This window comes from Lactuca sativa, chromosome 6 (assembly GCF_002870075.4).
Source record: "Lactuca sativa cultivar Salinas chromosome 6, Lsat_Salinas_v11, whole genome shotgun sequence".
In the NCBI taxonomy this organism is placed as follows: Eukaryota; Viridiplantae; Streptophyta; class Magnoliopsida; order Asterales; family Asteraceae; genus Lactuca; species Lactuca sativa.
The window spans coordinates 155,987,235-156,001,645 of record NC_056628.2 but is presented as its reverse complement, the minus strand read 5'-3'; the positions used below and the strand labels follow the sequence as shown (position 1 = coordinate 156,001,645).

The window sequence follows — 14,411 nt, the reverse complement described above, 5'->3', positions numbered from 1 at the left end:
TGTTTCGTATCACATTACTTTCTTTGTCAAGCTAATTACGAAACACTCATCTGAGACCAACAACAAAAGCATCCTTAGGAGTTGGAATTAGCCTCCCAACCTTGTTTCGTTCAAACTCATTAAGCTCATCCTGCATTACTTGCACCCAATCAGAATAATCAAAAGCAATCTTAACATTTTTGGGCTCAATTTTGGAGATAAAGGAATTGAACATGCAAAATTCCATTTTGGAGAATAATGCAATCCTATTACTTGTGTTTTTGTATGATCTCTGGTCCATTTAGTTAGTGGAGGGTAGTTTGGATCATAAGATGGATCCAGTTCAGCATTCACGTCTTCAAATTTCAATTGAGCATCTGAATCATCATTTGCATTCTCCTTCTCCCCCTCAAATGATGGATTTGGATCTGCGTTTGGAACTGGATTCTCCCCCTGGATTGGACTTTTGTGGTTTACTGGAGGAGTTGAATGCTCCCCCTGAATGGGTGTGCTTGAGGTGGGTGTATAAGCAAAACCCTCCCCCTAAAATGGAGCATTCGTAGCTTGTGGTTGAGATGGAAATCATAGTCTTTCGGACATGGAAGCTCATTTTTAAGATCCTTCGCAGCATCATCAATGATCTTTTTGAGCTCGTCTTCCTTGTTATCTGCTGCTTTGGATTCTGACGAAATCGCCTTATCTGGTTCGTCAAAGAGGTTCATGAACTCATGATAAGGGCTAGAGAGAGGAATTCTCATCGGATTTTTCGTGGGAAAAATTTCCTCTGATTGAGAGCCAGTCTTATGATACTTTAAATAAGTGTCATCAAAAGTGACATAGTAGGTTTCTTCGATCCTTCTTGATTTCTTGTTCAGAACTTGGTATGCCTTTAAAGTTAGAGAGTACCCCAAGAAAATTCATTCGTCAGCCTTCATATTAAATTTTTTCCTTCGTTCCTTTGAATTGAAAATGAAACACCTGGAACCAAAGACATGAAAGAACTTAACATTAGGTTTTATTTTATTAAGAAATTCATAAGGGGTGATGGAAAATCTTTTGTTTAGGAGAGATCGATTTTGTGTAAAGTAGGGCGGGCCGATAGCTTCTGCCCAGAAATAAAGTGGCAGGTTCGCAAATGAGAGCATGGTTCTCGCAGCTTCGCACGGGGATCTGTTTTGTCTTTCAACGTCCCCGTTCTATTGAGGAGTGTAAGGAGCAAAGAAGTTGTGGGCTACTCCTTTTTTAGTTAGGAATTCTTCAAACGCTTAGTTTTTGAACTCCCAACCACTATCACTACGAATGTTGCAAACTAGCTTTCGTAGTTGAAGCTCGATCTGCTTTATAAATTCCTTGAGCTGAGGCGTGGCTTCTAATTTTTGTTTAAGAAAATATACCCAGTTAAATCAGGAAAAATCATCAACAATTACTAGAATATATTTGTTACCACCAATGCTTTCGATAGCCGAAGGACCACAAAGATCTATAAATGCAGTAGCTCAAGAGGCTCCATCACTTTGGTGTTCACTATTGTTGGATGTGTAACGATGTGAAAATTTAAAACAAATTTTCATTTTTCAAACATAACATGTCACATATAAATCATCTCAAAACTCAAGGGTATCAAATGTTATCACAGTAAAACATATCCTAGAATCTCAATTACAAATCCGCTGCTAGTGTGTACAAATCATGTCGGCGCCTTCCCGCGATCCTCGCTAGTACCTGAAACACAAATCACTTAACACGGTAAGCATAAATGCTTAGTGAGTTCCCCAAAATAACACATACAACACATAAGCCACTCAAGGCTACAACTCGGTACGACCCTCTGGTCAATGCGTCCCAGCGGGACCCTCAAGCCCCGTTGCTCGTTGGTCCCTACGTCCGGTCTGATCGAGGACCCTTTGGCCTCATAAATTGTTGGACCCTCTGGTCCGGCCTATGTAACACATAGCATACATATAACACAAAGCACATAATTCTCAAACATACACATACACATAAGACCCTCCGGTCTGCACATAGATACCACTCTAGGTAATGTATAGTGAGAAGACTCACCTCGGATAATCTCGGAAAGTCTCGAACTCGAAATACTGATCTAGCCTTCGCCTAATCACATAAAGTAATTTATCTCTAATTAAAAACGATTCTCATAGGCTTGACTAATCCCTTCCTATAATCTATCATAAGGGGAAAATACCATTTTACCCTTCCAATGGTCCAAATGTCCAAATGTTGACCAAACCCTAAAAGTCAATGAAAGTCAACTTCAGTCAATGGTCCAACTTTGACCCTCGCCAAGTGCACTCGGGTGACTCAGCGAGTCCATGTGTGTCCTCTGAATCCTTCTAAGGCCTCACTCGACTCTTCGAGTTAACCTGCCACTCGACGGGTTACCACTGATCACGAATCGCGGAACAACATGACCCGACTCGTCGAGTCCATTCATGGACTCGGCGAGTTTCCTCCATTACAATGCTCAAACAACCTTCTGAGGTCAGATCCGTTTCTCTAACTTATAGATCTGACCTTCTAACACCCAAAAGTCACGTAAAGGTCCCAACTTTATGTTCATGCATCGCACAAACAACTCTATTTGATGAAATAACTCTTAAAATGGAACCCTCACTACTAGAAAAACAGCCTTTTACGACTCTCATTGCGCGTCGTAAAAGGCTCAAACGACGCGCAAATGCGCGTCAAGGAAGGCCCTGTCATAAAGAAAGACGACGCGCTTTTGCGCGTCGTCTATAGACGACGCGCATTTACGACGCTCATTTACGACACGCATTTACGACGCGCGTTTACGACACGCAATGCGTATCAAGGAAGGCCCTGTCATAAAGGAAGACGATACACATTGACGTGTCGTAACCTTACGACGCGCGTGTTAATGACACGCAATGCGTATCAAGAAAGCCATTGTCAAGAAAGGTCATGTCATAAATGAAGATGACACACATTTTTGCGTATCATAATTTTAAATGTTTAAAAAAAAATATTATTAATAGATTTACTAATTTTCAAATTAAATAATACATTAAAAATCTCATAATACAAAATAAAATACCATAAATAACAAAGATAATTCATTTCACTAATATGTCAAATACAAATAACTATTCCAGTAAATGTTATAAAAAAAATGAACTCATTTATATACAATTGCATTATCTAGCTTACTATGTGCCAACAACTCTCTGTGTGTTCACTTTTGCTTGAGTCTTGTTTCCTCGAAAGCTTCTAAATCACAAACCTTTTTAAACATACTAGAGACAGGATCCAATCCATGGGGTATTTTTGGAAAATAGTCTGAACATTCTTGACAAATCATCAACCTGCAAGTGAAGGGTAGAAAGGGAAGAAACAAATGTTCACAACCAGTAAGAAATTTAAACACTAGAAGTTTCACAGTAATTGTTGAACACTACTTTCATTTTTTTTATTATGCCATTGTACTTCTAGTTTTTTTCCCTTAGTATAAGAATGACATTGTTATAATAGGGTATTTTAAGTGCAACCTTGTGATAGGAAAAAATGAAAGTAGGATGCTATAATACACAAAGCAATACAAGTACAATGATAAGGAATTATTTTTACTTGTTATTGTGCAAGGTCTTAATTTGTAAAAGTTGTTTCAACTTGTGAATGATAAGGAAGAAAGGCATTGAATATTACCAAGGTATGAATTGTGGGGTCCAGGAGAAGCTTCCGGATGGTATTGAAGAGACATAAGCTTTTGTTGAGGGAGGCAAGACCTGTACAGATTCCATTCGTAATTGTGATTCACATGATGCATGCAAGGTAATGCACATGAGCCCAATCAATTTAGATTCAGATTATGTAGTTTACCTTTGTTTTTGTCAGCTTCAAGAAATAAAGTGAAAGTTGATTTTAACTTTAAGTGTATCTTCTTCTTCTGTGTCCTGTAACAGCACACACAACAGAACAAATAACAGATTTAAGTGTTTACAACACAAAACACAAAACTTTCCATATTCAATATATATAATTATATCCATCCTACAACAAAAAGGCAGAGAGATTAGAGAATAGAGATTATTCACCCATATCAACTCTTCTAGGGCTTTCACCTTTCTTGTATCAGAGTGATGTTAAATTAGCCTTTCTAAATGGCGATGTAGAAGAAGAGGTGTATGTCCCTCATCTTTGTTAGAAAAATATGAAACACTTTACGAGCACACTTACAGGATTGGACTACACTACCTAACTTACACTAGGATAGATATTGCATTTCCATTCAGCAAAGTTTCAAGGTTATTAGAACTGCTGACTTTGGGATTTGCCAGACAATATATAATTATAATATACTATAAATTACTAATATATAACTTGTAAAATACCTTCTGTTTTGGTGCATTGGATCTCAAAGAAGCTAGAGAATCTGAAGCTAGCTTATAATCTACACTATCATGAATGTCTTCAAGGAAGTATGTTGGTACAGGATGTGTTCTGCCTTGTGCATGAATAACAGGGCAGTCACCAAAGTAATGAGAAAATAGTTGTGAATCGACTCTTGCTGACCTGAAAAACAAATTAACTTATGAATAAAAATATTCATGAGTTATGACATTTTGTAAGTTTCGGCATATATGTGATCATACATACATAAGGATAACTTTCGTGTGCTTTGAGCAGATTGCTTCTCTATAAAACTCTTCAAAATAATCAGTAGAGAATCACCCTGTTAACGAATTAAAATTTGAAAAAAAAAATTAGACATAAGAAATTATAATCTTACTAACTCACCAAATAAATGATAAACAAAATTATAATATCACTAACTCACCAAGATAGAACGTTCATGCACTTCATCAACTATGACATGAGTTATATCAGCAAAGTTTTAAGGTATTTTACAAGTTATATATTATTAATGTATACTATATTATAAATTAGCCTTTCAAGGTATTTTACAAGTATCAGATTTTAGATTATTTGCTTCTTATTGTATATTTGTGTATGCAGCTGTAAGCAAAGCTATGAAGACTGCAGGGACCCAAAAGAATGAATATGTAAATACGTATAAACATTTAAGCTATATTTCCATGGTTCTAGTGAATAATCAGACTATTAATAAATATTAAATCTCAATTAACTACCCCACTTTATTAACAACGATTAACAACTAAAACAAACAAACTTTCATTACCAAAAAAAAAAACAAAAACAAAAACAAATTAAAAATCCCAAATTTAACTAATCAAAACTAAGAAATATACCACGCACTAATTTTTTGGGGGAATAAAAACAAAGTCTGGTAAAGGAACTCATTATTACAGATATACATACTCCACAAAACTAACTTTAATTAATTGAAAAATAGAAATAAGAAAAATACCATTCGGCTAATCTAGCAGTGATTAGAGAAAGAACATGAGCAGCGGTGGTGGCCAGGCTCACTCCGGCGACGGCAAACATAGAGAACAGGGCAGTGGCTGTGGTGAATGGGGCAAGAAAACTTCTTGGGCGGCTAGGTTAGAAAAGGGAGAGAGTAGCGGGAGTGAACTAGGTTAGATGAGAGGGAGAAGAGAGCCAATTTTTTCTGAAAAATTCAAACGGCTTGGGTGCCAGCATCAATTTAGTGGGGACATATCCAATTTCAATAAAGAAAAACTTATTATGTTAATATATATATATATATATATATATATATATATATATATATATATACTGTGGGACCAGCATTTAAGTGGGGTCCATGCACCCCACTTCTTCTACACTAGATCCGCCACTGTCCATACCAATGCAAGGTTGCTTATCAGCTGTGTCAATCCAAAACCTTCAACAACAACAAAAAAAAACTATCCAATTTAGATTTTATCATTATTTACATTTTTGTTGAAGCATTCCATAAATTCAAAATCTTTTACTTAAAAGATTATTTTAACTCTATGTCTCTATCAACAAGTTTGACAATCTTACCCTTCATACTCGGAACCTATATCAGATAACTTATCACAATCGATTGTTGAAGCAATCTTTTCAGCTTCTTCCGCTGATACCCCTGTTACAATTATTAAAAAAGAAAAATGAAAAACTATATTTTAATTCTATGTATCTATCAACAATTGAAAATAAGAAGGATAACGAACCAGGGGTAAGTACATTGGGAGGTGCATTTACAAGCTCTTTTCCCAAAATTACCCCTGAGCAAACATGCTCTGTGTACTTGAGTTTCTTATCTAACTCGGGTCAACCTCCAAGGTTAAGAGAGCCAATTGACTTGAGATAAGGCTTCTTTGACTCGGATTTAAATCTGTTATCTTCATATGTCCCTAAGAATGCACCTATATTACTGTAATGATTCAAATTGCTATGATTATTATCCTCCTTTGGATTATTATTTGTAGAAGGTTTATTGAAAGTGTTTATAGCATCAGCAACTGAAGTTTTTACTTCATGTAAGTCTCCATTAACAGAATTACTGGATGCAGCTTTTTTAGTTGCTGCTTTCTTTTTACGGAACTCCTCAAGCTGTAAAACCAAAACATGTTGAATTTTTTTTTAATATAAATGCAGTACATAAATTATATTCTTTGAATGTAATTGTCCACTTTGACCTATGATCAAGATTTGGCACTATAAATGCACATAAAGATCATACACAAGCTTCACCTAGTTATTGCAAAAGTTTGATAAAGATGCAATGAATTCATCAGGGCAACAGTGTTGCAACCGAACAAGTAAATAAAAGATAACACCATAATTCTCTAGAAAGAAAGACTGGTGCTAACTTCTTTAATGACCTTAATATGAACAAAAAAAGCTATTTTATATCTCACCATAATCATCTTAGTATAGTATGAATCTTTAAGAAATACTTAGATCAAAATTTGAGCATTCAGGTTGTTATTTCTTGAATGGAATATACCAGTTGCTATTGCTGAGGCAGTTGTAAGCTTCAATTCAGGAGTTAAGTCTTGTGAAGAAGCAAGAGCACACCCCAGATATCACAGCATAGAAAACAGAACACTGGAATAGAAGCAAATCTTCCTCCCAGACTATGGATAATGACCTAACTATAGCTTTGCTTCTAGTGAAAGGCTCTTTCACGGACTTCACCACAAACCCACTTCTTAATCCCATATTCTTCCATAAAATCTCAACATCTTCCCCGAATGATTGTGAGAACCTAATCCCGTGAGATATCCAGTCGTTTTTCTTGGCACGTGAAATGATATCATACCGAGGTTTTCTGGGAAATTTGTTTCCAAGATAACCCAAACAGTTCACGTTTCTTGGCTTTAAGGAAGATTGGAAAGCTGCCCCAACAAATGGGTTTTGAAGTCTGCTACTCATTATCTTCACTAAAAACTCATGTCACAACTTGCAGATCAAGTATTGGGGACTCAGGACTTACTCCTAAGAGGAGAGGTCGTCATTCCAAAAAAACAAATGGAGAAGAAGAGAATAATCTTCGTACCTAATTTAGGGAATAAAAGAATCTTTAGAGATTGAATGTAAGAGAAAGAAATCTAGGGCACATACATGAAGAAGAAGAGAACAATCTTCGAACCTGATGCCTCCTCCGCTTTTTTTTCTGCATCTTGATGCTTCCGATCGTACCCTAAACCTCAGAATTTCGATCCCAAATCTAACTTGCAACCTTCGATCCACCTGTGGGAGACCTAGGGGAAGTTGATCGCCTCTATCCACCTGCCAAAAAAGTGAATCGTCTTCCCGTAAGTTTTCGGCGCTTTCTCCCGATCTTGCCGCTCAACCGAACCAATGACGTCGGGAAGGAAAAGGACGTCGCTCTTCACCTCATACTCGTGGATGTGCCACATCGACTTTTCTGAGTCCGGCAAGGTTAAGAACAGTTTTTATGTTATGATGTTTTCAACTCCTATTAATCGGGCATCGGCGACTGGACGATCGTAGATCAAGCACTGTCTCATATCCTCGTTTTGATGGCAACGGAGACGGCGGCATAAATAGAAGGGGGATATCAGAGCACCAAATAGATAGACAGGGGAGGCGGGAGAGAAAAGAGTCGAATGAGTGTTTTAAAAAGCCCTAGAAATTATCCCAATGATTTTCTGATATATGAATTGTTGAGGTATACAACAGAGATGGTATCGTGATTAGGGTTTGCAGAGAAAAGGGAAGAATAGAACGAAGGGGATCTTGAAGCGGGGTATTAAAAATTTTAAGAATTTTGAGGGGATTTCATTTCCCCCTTTCAAGAACGCGCGTTTTAGTAAAAATCATAAAGCGACAATCACAGAGGACGCACGTTTTAGATAATGTGCCCTCCGTGTTTTTATTTTTTTTACATTAGACACTAATTTAAGGGCACGCAATAATGCGTGACCTAAATCCTCAAACTTTTTGAACAGACGACACGTTTTTATTGTCACTCTCTTTTGCGTAACATAAATCAGTGAGCGTCGTGATTTGCGCGTCGTGAAAGGCTCTTTTTCTTGTAGTGCCTAGACTCAAAACTCTTATGGGACTGCATAAAGCTGGATGGTTGGGACTCTCTGGACCTCTCAAGGTCCAGATCTAAAGTCTATTCCTCAATGGGACTCCATATGCCCCATATTCCAACTAAAGAAGGGGTAAAGAAACCCTAGTTTCATGAGATCTACTATATACACGAAAATTGGCATGGATTCATACTTCAAACAACAACTTTTAATGAAGTGATAACAGATCTGAGCTCCTCCAACAGCCTAGCTTGAATCCCCTCCTTCCTTCTTGCAAGAATGCACTAAAAGTGAAGTAATTAGCTCCTTCCCTCACTCTCTATGCTTCTGGGTCGTTATGGTTTCTCAAGTGAGTGTGTGGCTGCAAATGAAGGCCATAAGGTCCTTTAAATAGGGCACTGGCCCAAAGATTTAGGGTTTTTGTCCACAGCGCGGAATCGTCGAGTCGACCCTCCGACTCTTCGAGTCCATTCATTAATCCGAGTCATCAATCATGATCCCACTCGACGAGTTTAGGCGTCAACTTGTCAAGTCCCTCTTCTCATCTCAAAAAAATATTTAAATTACGATACCTGAAATTCCAGATGTTACAGGATGAATCTTCCTACTCTGCTTTCCAAGTTTGCATGCCGCACAAAGATGATCTTTCTCAAACTTTAGAGGTGGAAAGCCTCGTACATGATCACCTAGCACGAGTTTGTTGATATCCTTGACATTTAAGTGCGAGAGCCTTCGGTGCCAAAGCCAACTATCATCTGAAGGTGCTTTCGTAACAAGCATATGGTTGACTTTCCTTTGATAGGATATAGATTTAATGGATACATCTCGCCTTTTTGCTTGGACTTTAGAAGCACTGTTTTGGTCTCCTTTTCAATAATTTCATATCCCTCATCATCAAACAACAATTTCAACCCGGTACCTATAACCAATTGACAATCACTAATTTGGTTGTGTTGCAGACCTTCATCATAAGCTACCTTTCGAATGGAAAATTCCCCACTCGTGATCATTCCATATCCTTTGATTTCTCTGAGTGAGTTGTTTCTGTATTTGACTCCCCCACCATCCTTCAACGATCTGAACTCTCTCAACTCTTCTTTCCTTCCCATCATGTAACGTGAGTAGCCAATGCACAATTCGGAGTCAAACTGCTCATCACGAATCACCTACAAAAATCAAAGAGATTTAGGAACCCAAAGTTGTGTGGGTCCACGTGATGTTTTCATAGACACAAGAAATGTTATACCTCATCAACCAAGTAAGATCGTTTAATCAAAGTGGAATTATCTCTCTTAGTTATTTTAAAAACAACAATCTTGTCATCTTTAGGATTTCTTTAAAAAGAGGTTTTTCTTTGCTTATTTTTCATTTGTTGCTTGACAACCTTTTCTCAACCTTCTTTTCTTCCTTTTTCAAGTTTGATTCGGAGTTTTTGAAAGGAACTTTTGACTCTGAAACAACCTTTCCTTTTCCCTTTATATCTTTCGATATTTTGGCAGATTGAGAAGCATTAGATTTTTGAGAGAAATTACGCTTTGTTTGCTCAAAAGATTTCGCTTGTTTTGAAAACGGGGGTTTTTGAAAAACTTTTGCTTTTGAAATCGATGAAGAAGTAAACTAAGGTATTGAAAAACTTTTAGGATTCGGATTTGAAAAGACTTTTGCTCTCAAATTTGCTGATCTTTCTTGATAAACAAAGTTCAGATTTCCGGATCTCTAGAAATGCTTTCTTTCTTTTAGATTTTTATTATATCTAGCACTTCGTTGATGTTTCTGAGACGCAAATTGCTCATCAGACTTATGATAACTAGCCTTAGGTTTTGACTTTCTAACAGGTGTTTTAGCCTGTTCTAACGACGTATCACTTGGAACATTTTTGGTTCAATTAGGACTTCCTTTCTCGTAGCTTGAGATGACCTTTTTCAAAGGTTCTGCCACATATATTCCCTTCGTCTTCAAGAAGTCATTTCTGAGAGACCTTTGGTTTCAGCTGCATTGTCAATGGGGCAGACCAAAAATCTTCGTCACACCCATCAGCATTGTCTTCTTCTACGAGGGACGATAGTTCTTTGGTCTGATTTTTGTTAAGTCTGGAAGTTGCAAAAACCTGGTTCGAAATAGTTTGAACGTTTGGGAAAACAGTTGCCTTTTCTTTAAAACTTTTGAACCATTTTCAGAAATGCGAACATACTCAACTGAATTTTCAGAAATTAAATTTTCCGCAGGTGTAGGTTCACTTTTTACAAATTTTGAACAATCAACCTTATCCTCCATAGAAATCTCACTCATGTCACTATCATCATCAAATTCAGATACAGTTTCATCGTTAAGTGTATTTTCTAAACTCAATTTAGTGCATAATGAATCAAATTTCTGTACAACATCAGATTTAATTTGCTCTTCATCTTTTTCGCTCAAAATTTGTTTTGGCATGTTCTTATGATCTTTAGACTGTATGAAAGATTCAGTTTTGTCCAGTCCGATTCTGTAAGCATCAAAGACTTCGTCAGATGACACGATAGATTCGCATCTGTAGCAATCTGCATTGATTTTGTCCTCTTTCAATTCTAGAAAGGGCAAAATCATTTTATGGATATTCTTTCCTATTTCACAGTCAATGTGCAGTTAAGTGATATTAGAATAAAGACGTTTAGCAATCAAACAAAAAAATGTTTCGTTGTTTCAAAAGCCCTAAATTTTCTTGTTACAAATAAATAAAATCGTCCCTAGACCTAGATAACTCCAACTTTAACTTCTGAATCCACATTCGCCTCTCTTCACTTTTTAATGTTACCCTGCTGATTTGATCAGTTAAGTTAATATTACTTAAACGGGTTCTCTTTAAACTATCACTTGAATTAGAGACTGTAAATTTTAAATCATTTAATTCAGTTTCATACCTAGAGACAGGAATATTTAGATATTTAAGAACAAAATGTACCTTGTTGATCACATTCTCACATTCACTGATCTGCTCAGAGACCGGTTTCGCGGTGAAATAGTTGTCCGAAGTGTTGCCGCTATCAGTGGTGTATCCTCTTTGATCTGAAAAGTCACTACAAACCATCAAACACTTTCCCTCGTACTTAGGGAACTCGTCCTTTGCGACAAAGCACTAGCCATGTGTGGGTCTGCGTACTTCTTCATCCTCCGAATCGATTGACCACACTTCGACTCTTCCGAACTCATCATCATCTTCCTGCACAATTAAAGCAGACTTAGCATTATCTGCGTTCTTCTTCTTTCTAAGCTCTTCTATCTTCCAAAGATAGTAAGCTTCATCTTTCTATCCTTCGTCCTTCTTCTCATTTAGCCTTTTCAACATACACTCTTTTGCCAAATGATTCTTTCCATGACAGTAATTACCTTCATATCCAGAATCTCCTACAAGCTTATTATCCTTCTTGACCTCATCCTTCGGCGAGTTTTTAAAGCTTTCTTCCTTCACCTTGTCAGAACTATAACTCCCTTGCCAATTCCTATTTTTGGAGCGTCCAAAGTTCTTCTTTGCAAACTTTCTGGGGTTTGACACCATTAGTGTGTATTCCTCCTTTGTGAGCTTGCAGTCGGAGAGATCAAACTCCAAACCTTCTTCTTCTATAGCTTTCTTTCCCTTCGCAACTAGGGCTAAAGATCCCATCCCAGACATTATCCTTGCTTCCTTTGCCACTTCATCCTCGTGGGATCTAAGAATCCCCACTAGTTTTGCTAAGGAGTAGCTTTTGAATTGTTTGTGTGCTTTAACAGTTGACACCACTTCTTTCCATTCTTACTTCAAGCCATTCATGAATGTGACCTTTTGTTCTATTAGTTCACGTCCTATCTTATGTTTTACCATCTTATTTAATAGATGGTTGTATAGGTTGAACGTTTGATCCAATTTTTTCTCAGGCTTCTGGATAAAGGCTCCAAATTCTAAAAGAAGTAGCGTCTGAATAGAATGCTCAATATCAGCATCACTCGAGTAGAGTTCTCTCAGCCTGTCCCATATCTCTTTCGTTGTATCACAGGAACTCACCTGATGAAACATGTCTAAAGGCAAAGCAAACCTAATTATCCTCATTGCCTTGATATTACTAATTAACTTTTCTTTTTCGTCCCGTGGAATGTCTTTTACTTGGAGAAGAAGATTGTTGTAATCGGATTGAGTTTTAATAACCCTTCTTGTACCAGTATGTATGAACGTCTACACAGTCATGGCTTCCCATATCAAGGAACCATTATCTTCAAGACCTAGGACGTAATCCTCAAAATGCAACGCCCAGATTTTCATGAGGGAAGAGAACAGGGATCCTAGTAGTGGATCCGATGTTGCTTGAAAGATTAAAATAAAGAGTGTATGGATCTTCTGGTTGCATGTTGTCGATTCACTTTAAACTTGTAAAGAATCAGATGTCTATACTAGAAAATAGTTTAGGGCGTATTAAAGATCAAGATCCAACGTAAACAATCGATCAAAACAATGTAGACGGCCAGAACATATCCAATAAAAGTGGAAAAACCCTAATAACACTTTGACAGAAGAGTTGCATATGATTTACACAATATCCCGCTCTGATACCAATTGTTGGAATAAAAATAGTAGATCGATAGAATCTAAATAGGTATATGAATCAAACCCAAGAACACAATGATCAAAAATGTGTTTAATGATTAAAAACCACTGCCTTAGAAGAGCTCGATAAAGAGCTTCTACTGTAAAGGCAGTTTAGGGTAAGTATAATCGATACTAATCACGGTGCATGCATGCACTATAAATAGTTTAACCCTGGCACATTAATAACCGGGTGGACAGGCCCAACTCGTTACAAAAGATGGACTATAAACATAACAAAACATTATTAACACAACAAAAAATAACCCAACAGATAGTGGTCCATGCAAGTATTAAGAGCCTTATTAAGCTTCTTTTTTAGTGTTGGGCCCCATTAAGTCATGCATGGATGTAAAGTTGCCAACTTTACGTATTAAGTCGCCGTTTAGAATCAGATCTGAGAGTTTAGCATGTTGTCTTAACCAAATAAATGTTTAATGGGTTAGGTTGATAACCTAGGGAGTATGTTGGGCGTACCCAGCTGGTACGTTGCGCATACTGGCCCCGTAAGGAGTACGCTAAGCATACAAGTTGAGTACCCCCCACGTACTCAGCATATTGACTTTCGGTTTGACTTTCTCGGGTTTGAGCCTTATCTTAGGCTTTTAGGGTTTAGGCCTTGATGGCCATTGGACTTCTGAATTTGGTCCATGGTTAGACTGTGGACTTTCTTGGGATTAGGTCCATGATGATTTTTGGGCCCAATTTGGAAGTTGGGCCTTACTTGGCCTTGTGATTCCATTTATGAATTTGGGCTTTTGGAGCAAATAGGTTGGGCCTTGGTTTTGGGCCAAGTAAGAAAAAGGATAAAATGGTCTTTTACCCTAGATATTGGTCAAGTAACTTAGATTTTTGATTATGGGTCGAGATCCAATTATTAATTGGATATTATTTGATGATGTTAGCGCGGAGATTTTCGGACCAACAGACTGGGATTTATTTAGGAGATTCAACAGCTAGAGGTGAGTTTCCTCACTATGTTTAGCAGGTCAAAGGAACCAATTTTAGCCTATGGTTTGATATGTTAGGATGCTAGTTGTCTGCGTGACTCTTGTATGTGTTATGTGTTTATATATTTATCGGGCGGGGCCCGATGACTATCATGTATACTATTATCTTTGTGATCATTGCATGTGTTTGTGTGATTATATGTTTATATGTTTATATGTATACCAGGCGGGGCCAGATGATGGACATATCTGTTTACTGAGCAGGGCTCGATGTCGGGTGGGGCCCATTATATGTTTTATATGTATGATATGTGGTATTTTGGGGAACTCACTAAGCTTTGTGCTTAAGGTTTCCAGTTTATGTTTCAGGTACTTCTGGTTCGAATGGGAAGAGCCCGTGATGATTGCAGTACACACATGACATCGTTCCGC

At 37.5% G+C, this 14,411-nt stretch overlaps 1 long non-coding RNA gene across 1 annotated transcript; it reads right to left on the bottom strand.

The window, feature by feature from the left end:
- Positions 1 to 5,740: 5,740 nt before the first annotated feature.
- Positions 5,741 to 6,186, bottom strand: LOC111919182 (uncharacterized). The gene is made up of 3 exons (XR_002859428.3): positions 6,099 to 6,186; positions 5,929 to 6,010; positions 5,741 to 5,785 (listed from the first exon to the last, which is right to left on the bottom strand). It is a non-coding gene; the product is annotated as an uncharacterized LOC111919182 (long non-coding RNA).
- Between the last annotated feature and the right edge of the window lie 8,225 nt (positions 6,187 to 14,411).